Source organism: Festucalex cinctus, chromosome 5 (assembly GCF_051991245.1).
Source record: "Festucalex cinctus isolate MCC-2025b chromosome 5, RoL_Fcin_1.0, whole genome shotgun sequence".
Classification (NCBI taxonomy): Eukaryota; Metazoa; Chordata; class Actinopteri; order Syngnathiformes; family Syngnathidae; genus Festucalex; species Festucalex cinctus.
In genome coordinates this window covers 24,902,748-24,912,432 of record NC_135415.1, presented here as the reverse complement: position 1 = coordinate 24,912,432, position 9,685 = coordinate 24,902,748, and positions in this window count along the sequence as shown.

Genomic DNA, 9,685 nt, shown 5'->3' with positions numbered 1-9,685 from the left:
CTTAAGCATTTGAGGAATACTTGCAAGGCCTCATAGATTTGACTGGGAGCTAGTTTTAGCATTACTCCACTCAGAGTGCGTAGCTGGAATTAAGGTGCATCGCTGACAGGTGAATCTCCTTCCCTTTTTCGCTTATATATGTCAGAACAGGGTCCATAAAAAACGTTATGATTTTTTATTTATTGTTTTTCAAAAAGAAGTGTGCCATGCAAAGTCAATATTTAGTATTTGAATGAAGTGTTTACCAAGTTTTTTACTGTATTTATTTTTTCATAACTGGATGAGTCATTATTATTATTATTATAATTTTGAAGCCCCATTTCCAAAAGAAAACATGCACTATGTTGATGCTATCCAAATATGACCTTGCTTATTTAGATAAGGTCAATATTTGCCAAGTGTTCCGTGCTAGAAATGATCTTGCATTTGTTCAAGGTAATTATTCATAGAGTTAGCACTGCATGGAAAATCAAACAATATTGGGGGGTTTTCTACTGATTGCAATCCTTTTTACAGTGATATTGAAAAAGCTGATCTACTTTTTTTCTTAAAACTTTTAAAATATATAACAATAACAAAAAGTACACACAAAACCACTCCGCTTTCTGTTTGTCCCGCAATGAAAATCAGACATTTTTATAATTTATAAATAACCCCCGGATGCCTGGTCTGGATGTAAAAAAGTGGACATGCAAAAGAGGACTTTTGGTCACTCTAATTCAACATTGTTTATTTCCTGAGATCGAACAAATGAAGTCTTTTTAAAGTGAGACATTTCCTTTTCTTTTCTTTCTTTTTTTTTGCATTTACTTTTCCCCCTTTTTTTTCCTCATTTATTTTTATTTTTCCCGGACATAGTATTACAAAAATTTGGCCAACCAATACAAATTGGTCAATCTGACCAAGATATTGGTTATTCTATGTTAGAGGCTGATATTTCTTTAGGAATCCCGCAGGTCATGGGGGAAAAAAAAAAGTATCACTGATTGTCACACCCACCTAAGTGGGGCGAAATTCGTTCTTGCCATTTGACCTATTCATTGAGGGAGTGTTGAGCAGTAGCCATGCTTGGGAATCATTTGGTGATCTAATCCCTCCCATGGTGATGCCACATGACTTCGCGACTGGCCAGCGAGCCCTCTGAGGGGCAGACTGGCTGGTGAAATGTTCTGATTGCATTGGGACATTTGTATTTAAAAAAATCCTTACACCTGCGACAGTGTTGTGAAGTCAGCTCGTCGGAACACTCCAATTACTCACACATAAAAAAAAAAAGTAGTATAAAGTAAGTTTAATAAATATAATTTGATTAGAATGCTGGATGTATGACTGAACATATGTTTAGAGGCCCAGCAATAAAAAGATATATGCCTATCATACACAAGAACAGTGCTCCCAATCTTCTTAAGCATTTGAGGAATACTTGCAAGGCCTCATAGATTTGACTGGGAGCTAGTTTTAGCATTACTCCACTCAGAGTGCGTAGCTGGAATTAAGGTGCATCGCTGACAGGTGAATCTCCTTCCCTTTTTCGCTTATATATGTCAGAACAGGGTCCATAAAAAACTTTACGATTTTTTATTTATTGTTTTTCAAAAAGAAGTGTGCCATGCAAAGTCAATATTTAGTATTTGAATGAAGTGTTTACCAAGTTTTTTACTGTATTTATTTTTTCATAACTGGATGAGTCATTATTATTATTATTATAATTTTGAAGCCCCATTTCCAAAAGAAAACATGCACTATGTTGATGCTATCCAAATATGACCTTGCTTATTTAGATAAGGTCAATATTTGCCAAGTGTTCCGTGCTAGAAATGATCTTGCATTTGTTCAAGGTAATTATTCATAGAGTTAGCACTGCATGGAAAATCAAACAATATTGTTTTTTTTTTCTACTGATTGCAATCCTTTTTACAGTGATATTGAAAAAGCTGATCTACTTTTTTTCTTAAAACTTTTAAAATATATAACAATAACAAAAAGTACACACAAAACCACTCCGCTTTCTGTTTGTCCCGCAATGAAAATCAGACATTTTTATAATTTATAAATAACCCCCGGATGCCTGGTCTGGATGTAAAAAAGTGGACATGCAAAAGAGGACTTTTGGTCACTCTAATTCAACATTGTTTATTTCCTGAGATCGAACAAATGAAGTCTTTTTAAAGTGAGACATTTCCTTTTCTTTTTCTTTTTTTTTGCATTTACTTTTCCCCCTTTTTTTCCTCATTTATTTTTTATTTTTTCCCGGACATAGTATTACAAAAATTTGGCCAACCAATATAAATTGGTCAATCTGACCAAGATATTGGTTATTCTATGTTAGAGGCTGATATTTCTTTAGGAATCCCGCAGGTCATGGGGGGGGGGGGGGGAAAAGGATCACTGATTGTCACACCCACCTAAGTGGGGCGAAATTCGTTCTTGCCATTTGACCTATTCCTTGAGGGAGTGTTGAGCAGTAGCCATGCTTGGGAATCATTTGGTGATCTAATCCCTCCCAATTCCAACCCATAATTCAAGTGTCAAGCATGGGGGAAAATGGGCCCCATTTTTATAGTCTTTGGTATGACCCAGCCAAGGATTGAACCCCCAACCTCTCAGTCTAATACATTTAGAATACAGTAAATTGATACGATAAATATATTTTCAAGTTATCTACCTAGACTTACTTTACTTTCTATTGTAACCAATTCCATTGGTTGTTTGGCTAACCTATAAATTTGGTATGCACGTAATATGATCTTAACCTAATAGATTGATTGTTTTTTTTTAACCAATCCATTTTTATAGTGTAAGCGAAACCAGCTCTAAGTTGAAAAAAAAAATACCAAAAGAAAGAGAACTCCTGTTGTTTGCACAATTAGAGAGAAATTTTGTCAAGTGTAGCATCAAAATGAACGTGAAGTTATGATACTACTGCTTTGGTTCTTCTTTGTCAGTACGAATTGTGAAGAGATCCAGACAGTCAAACGCATCACTCGTGACTCATGCGGAGGGAGTGCATGTTTGGCAGCCATGTTGTGTGTTGCATCAGCAGGTTTTCACACACGTGCGCGCGCCACACACACACAAAACACTGACTGTGGTGAGGACAACATCTGTCTTAGCAACTCTGAGTAGGAATGATGAACCTCAGTGGGGGCAATGAACTATTTTGACTTACATTTTATTCACTTAGCCTCCATTTGTTTCATTTCGAAAAGTATAGTACCAGAGGTGGGGGGATTTAAGTCAAATGACTTAACTCGAATAATGTTGTCAATTTTAGCACTTTTGCCTTGTTCGGCTAAAACTTTACTCATGAGACTCAACTTGACTTTGACTTGAACTATATGACTTGACAAGTCTTGCCTGTTACATTAAGAAAAAAAAAAAATCTGCATTTTCACATAAGTGAGCCTTTTCTTTTTGAAAGAAAAGTTATTGGTTAAACCTGACAAGCCGCCAATTTGTTAAGATGTACAGTGCATAGGCCACCTCGTGAAGGAATTATCATGTTGGGACTTGGGAGATCACAAGATAATTACACTTGGACTCAGGGATTAGGTTTTTGATTACATTGGGAAAAAGAGAAGGGTCAATGCAAAGTTTGCAACATAAATAGGGACACAACAACTATGACGTGTTACTTCAACTACCCAAGTAAAACCTACAAAGACAGGAAAGCTACTTCACAATTTTGCTCACAGATTGCTAGTCAAACATCAACTATTTTTCTATTTTTTAAATATCGGTTATGTGTTGAATTAATGGACAATACCGAGCCTAGTTTGGGACCATTACAAATGATGTCATTGTCAATGTGTTATCACAAGTTTCAAGGATTATTGTGCTCTTGTTTATATTGTCACGCCAATAACACAACTTCCCTATCTCGTCTTTTAACTCATACTTTAAAGGGGATGTCAACCCCCAAAAGTTCTTACAATAGTGTTTTATGTGCCCTCAGACAGCATTATTGCTTTTGTGGTATATACGATAGCCCACCCGTTTTTATCCATCTCAGGGGGCGGCCATTTTGCCACTTGCTGTCGACTGAAAATGACATCACAGTTACTTAGGGCTCAAGTTACAACCAATCATGATTCAGTTTCAGAAAACAGGAGAGCTGTGTTGTGACTGAGCACGATTTGTATGTCCTGATGAACGCCTTGGCGGTATAACAAGGTTGTGGGTAAAAATCCAGCCTTCCCGAGCTAGCCCACTAATCTGCGGCCCGGCGTCGTCGTCCAATAGGTTACTACCTCACTTGATACTGTGTCATCATGTGTGGGTCCTTATCATAGATGCATTTCAGGGAAAATGAATTGATTTTTTTTATTCCTTCAAATTTGGCAGGATTTTAACAACGCAATTCTTTGCGGAGTGTCCGGACAGTTTATTTTCACTTTACAGTGACTTAAAGCTTAAGGCTTGAGAGTAACTTATGACTTATGAATACATATCAGAAGTCCCTTCCAGGCGGAAAACGCCATTACATGCGGTCACAAGGTAGCGCCGCATGATGTGTTTACTGCTAAAACAATTTGCGCATGCTACGTTCAGCACTACTAAGACATACAGACGTTTGTCATGTAAAACCGTCAAATATAACAGACATATGGATCACAAGTTTGCTAAAAAGCTAGCATAGCAGTCTATACTTTTTTTCAGTTCCTCACTTTGTTACTGTGGTGGAGTGAAGGCATGCAGAGTATTTGAAGGTCTAACTATCACTGCTAAAACTAAGGTCTGGCTGTGTGAGTGCGTGTGCACGCTTGTGTGTGCCTGTGTGTGTATTTTGGAGACATCTGTTCTGATAATCACCAAGAGGAAAGTCCCCATTAACATTTACTAGATTTCATACAAAATTACAGTGTAATGTCAGTATTGTTACTTGAAATAAACACAGTTCAGTATGTTACATTTTAACCAAGACTAGTACGGGGATTTTAGTGTGCTTGCATGCTTGTGACTTTGGGAGAAAAATATTAAAGTCAATATAAAAAAATCTAACAGATAAATATGGACATTTATCATGGTTTTGTGCACACAAGTAATGTTTAGTTCAGTTACTGCTGATTTCACACAAAGCTAATACACTATGACTAGTTTACAAAAAAAAAAAGAAAAGAAAAAGAAAAGCTCATCGGTCATCGGTGTTGTTTACTAAATAAATAAAAATCCCTAACCCTCATGATGCTACATGTAATCAAATTTAATAGGAAAATTTTGTGGCATTATACAAAAAAAACAAAACAAAAAAACAACATTTTATAATACACATACATACATATGTAAAATGAATTCAGATTATTAAATAAATTATCCAAACTTAAAATTAAAAACTACATTTTGAAATTAAACATTGCTTGTTTGTTTGTTTGTTTGTTTGTTTTGTTTAACAATCTGTGTTCATTAAAAAAAATGAACAAAATATTTTGGTGTAGGCCTAAATTATTAACTTTTTTTTTATTATTCTTTTGTGCAACGATGGATACAATAAGAAGCAATTAAACAGTTGCTACAATGAACTTACAATGGCTAATACTGTAAGTGCCTTCTAAACAACAAAAACAACCTTATTTATGACCAAATATGTTTATAAAAAGACTGCTGTGTCATTTTAAGTAAAAGGTAAAACTCTCATTAATTTTTTATTATTATTATTATTATTATTATTATTATTTGGATGGTGATGAATTTAATCAGATTAATATTGTAATAACTTGTCTGCTTTATATTTTTATTTTGATTTTGAGGCCAAAATATAGAATTTTCTACTGTTTATTGTCACAACTTTTTGATTTGCCAATTAATTGATTGATTGAACATTTATCTCAAACATGCAAACAACTAAAAAAAAAAATAAAAATAAAAAAAAGTGTGTAAATACTATCCCCTAGGAAAATACTGTGTGCTGTGTACCATTCTGGTCATCTTACTCTGAAGTGAGTGAAAGTGTACACGTTCACTTTTCTATTATGTAACGCCTCAACTTTCCAAACTGACAGTTAATGTTACGTAATCTCCAAAAGCTGCGTGAAATCCAAATATTTACTACGATCTTGGATCACCCGTTCAAAAGGTATGTTCTAAAATAAATAAACAGAGATATTCAACATTATAGTATGTGTGCTTTAATGCTAATATAAAGACTGTTATTTTAACCCATAAAGCAATACAAATAACACCAATTCCTACATTCCCATCACTGAGCTTGACTTTTTAGCAGGACCCCCACCCACCATTCTTGACCCTCGCCTCAGTGACCCATATGGCATCTGTGACACACGCGCACATGCACGCACACACGCACACATCCTTGTACATATATCTTTGTGAGGACATCCATTGACATAATGCATTTCCTAGTCCCTTACCATAACCCTTGAGTTGTGAGGACCGGCCAAAATGTCCTCACTTCAAAAAATGTCCTCATTCTGTTGGATAAAGACGTATTTTTGTCCTCACAATGTATTATGTGCAAGAACACACACACGCACCCCTACGCACACAAACACACACATGCGGTTTGCGTAACTCTACGAAGCCACGTTGCTCCCCAGGGGCTGATGTATCCAGGACAGGTTATAAGATCAGTGGCCCCCCCAGGGACGGCACAGAACTAGGGCCACATTGTTTCATCATCATTGTGCGCAAGGGTTTCCCATGGATCAGGTGTTGCGAGCTGAGAGAGAAGGATTGTCTCAGTGCGCTCGTTTCTGTCGTTCAGTGACTCGGATGGTCACGCGTTGTTTTGACATTGAAGAAACTGCGGACTCTACTGTTTGAACTCTGCTAACCAAAACAGCGGCACCTTCCAAGGCATGTAAGCATTGTCTCGGTTGGATTAAAGCATGGAGTCTTACCACATGTCATACATTAGCTTATACTTGATTTCCTCAAATATAGTGGTCTTCCTATTTATAGTTTTTATTGTCTTCCTCTTAAAAGAAATAAATGCCAACCCCAAATAGAAACCTTCATATCCCCATTAAAACTCACAACAACAAATCAAAACAGTCAGAGCAAGTTTAGATATTATTTGCATGGAATTGCATTGCTAACCAAAACAGCAGCACCTACTGAGGCACGTAAACAGCCTCCAAGATGGATTAAAGTGTATAGATTAGCACACTTTGACAATTTACACTTAATGGCTCCCCATCGGTAGTTGAGTAAATAAATGGCTCCCAGGCCACAATTTGCAGAGATATAGTTGTGATTGTGAACGTCTGCTATTTGCTTGGAAAAGGGCCCAAGTCCTGTTTTGAGTAAAAAAAAAATCAGTGAGAAATTCATGCCCCTTTAAAAGGGTGCAGAAATGCCTTCAGATGCCACAACGAGCCAGCAAAGAACTACTTTTGTCTCATGAAAGCTCTTAACTGACTTCAAATTGTTTCCTGGACACTGAGAGACCACCAGATGGTGCCAAAAAGCAATACGGCAAAGCTATTGCTTTGCTCTGAGCACCAAAACAGTAAAAATGTGAGGAGCCAGTGATCTGTGATCGGTCCGACTTCCCCATTTAAAAAATTACGTAATTAATTAAGTAATGAATGAATTAATGAATGAATTAATTAATTAATAATAATAATAATAATAATAATAATAATAATAATAATAATAAGAAGAAGAAGAAGAAGAAGAAGAAGAAGAAGAAGAAGAAGAAGAAAGAAAGAAAGAAAGAAAGAAAGAAAGAAAGAAAGAAAGAAAGAAAGAAAGAAAGAAAGAAAGAAAGGCCTCCCCCTTACAGTTGAATCAATAAACAAGCCCGTCCACTATTTGTGAAAATTCGGTGCAAAATAAAGACACTTGAGACTGGATCTCCAATGACCTACAACAACAGAACCCATTCATCCCATCCCTTCCGTCTATAAGAGCAAATACATAGAATTTGGTGGCATCTAGTGGTGAAAGTGCAGTATGACACCAGTATTTGGGTGTTTAGTCAACCTGTTAAGTACTGCATACACAAATTCACAAATTTGGAAATCAATTTGGGACTGTCCCTCAGAAAAAAACATACATTAATATTCGATGAAAAACTATCAGGAAAAAAAACATTGTAAATAATTACAAAAGGCTATTTAAAAAAAATCTTTAAATTGAAGTTTTACAAAAAAACAAAATAGACAAATATGTGAAAATTACAGCGTATCAAAGGAAAAATACAAGAATATGCAATGAAAAAATACTCACATGCACACACTAATATATGTGTGTTTGGAGTGTAGTGAATCTAAATATAATGATTTATTATACATTAACAGAAACACTGCATAATAATAGTGCAGGGGAAAATACAAGATAACGCCCATCGAAAATTGTTTGCTTCCCCAATCAGTAACACCTGCCCCTCCCCCCCAGTAAAACCCCACTTCGGTATTACCTAGCCACCTGCCCATGGCTCAGGTAAACGAACAAAAACACATTGCCCCCTAGTGGTTGGTGGTAAAAACAAATCAAACACGGGGCTCCTATAAATAGTAGTAGTAGTAGTAGTAGTAGTAGTAATAATAATAATAATAATAATAATAATAATAATAATAATAATAATAATAATAATAATAATAATCCATCCATCCATCCATTTTCTTGACCGCTTACTCCTCACAAGGGGGTGCTGGAGCCTATCCCAGCTGGCTTGGGACAGTAGGCGGGGTACACCCTGAACTGGTCGCCAGCCAATTGTCGCAGGGCAAATAATATAATAATAATAATAATAATAATAATAATAATAATAATAATAATAATAATAATAATAATAAGAATAATAAGAATAATAATAATAATAAAAACAACAATAATATTTACAGCATATTGAGTGTTAGTGGCTAGTTAGACAAATCCCAGAGAGGGGTGAAGTGCTTATGTACACTGACAGATGGCCTCACTAATAAGTAGCCTACTGGTACTTGCAGCTGCTGCAAGTCATTCACCGGACACATTCAAAGACGTCAACAAGATGGACAGTTTTCTGGATGAGTGGATTGAACATGTGGACATTTTTGGCTCAGGGTCGATAGGTGGCCCCGAAGGAGGGTGGTCTATTTGTCTAACGCTGGTAGAGCACATGTGCCTGGACCTGCTGGGCCAAATGGACTTCCTGCTGGAGCACAGAGACGCGTGCTTCAGTGTGTCAGGCCCGCTTTATTCGGGCGACCTCTACGTGTGGCTGTTCCATCACATCTGACCAGAAAATGCAGATTCATCGCAATACACAATCTGTATGTTAAAGAGTATCTTAGTTGTGAACTGTAATTTCTCCGGTGTTTGAACAATTTTCTACACTAATGCCAATTAAAATGCTGTAACAATGTTCTCAAGCTCAATTGTTCTTATATAATAGCTATGAAAGTGTTTGGGCAAATTGTCTTTTTATATATTCTCGATGAAAGTGTTTGGGAAAATTGTGTTTTTTTTGTTTTGGCACATATATAAACAGTTGTAATTTGCAAAAGTACAGAGGATTTCCAAATCTTCCTCAAATAAATGCTTACTGGGAGATACGCAACACAAGCATTACAGACAATGCATACAAAACATTTGGGGGGTGGGGGGTGGGGGGAGCAATAATGCTTGTTGAAAATGATAGAAATAAATACTGAAACACATAAAAAATAGATAACATTTTGAAATTTGAAAAAAAATACATGTATAAAGAAAAATGTTGGACACAAATATTTTAAATGAT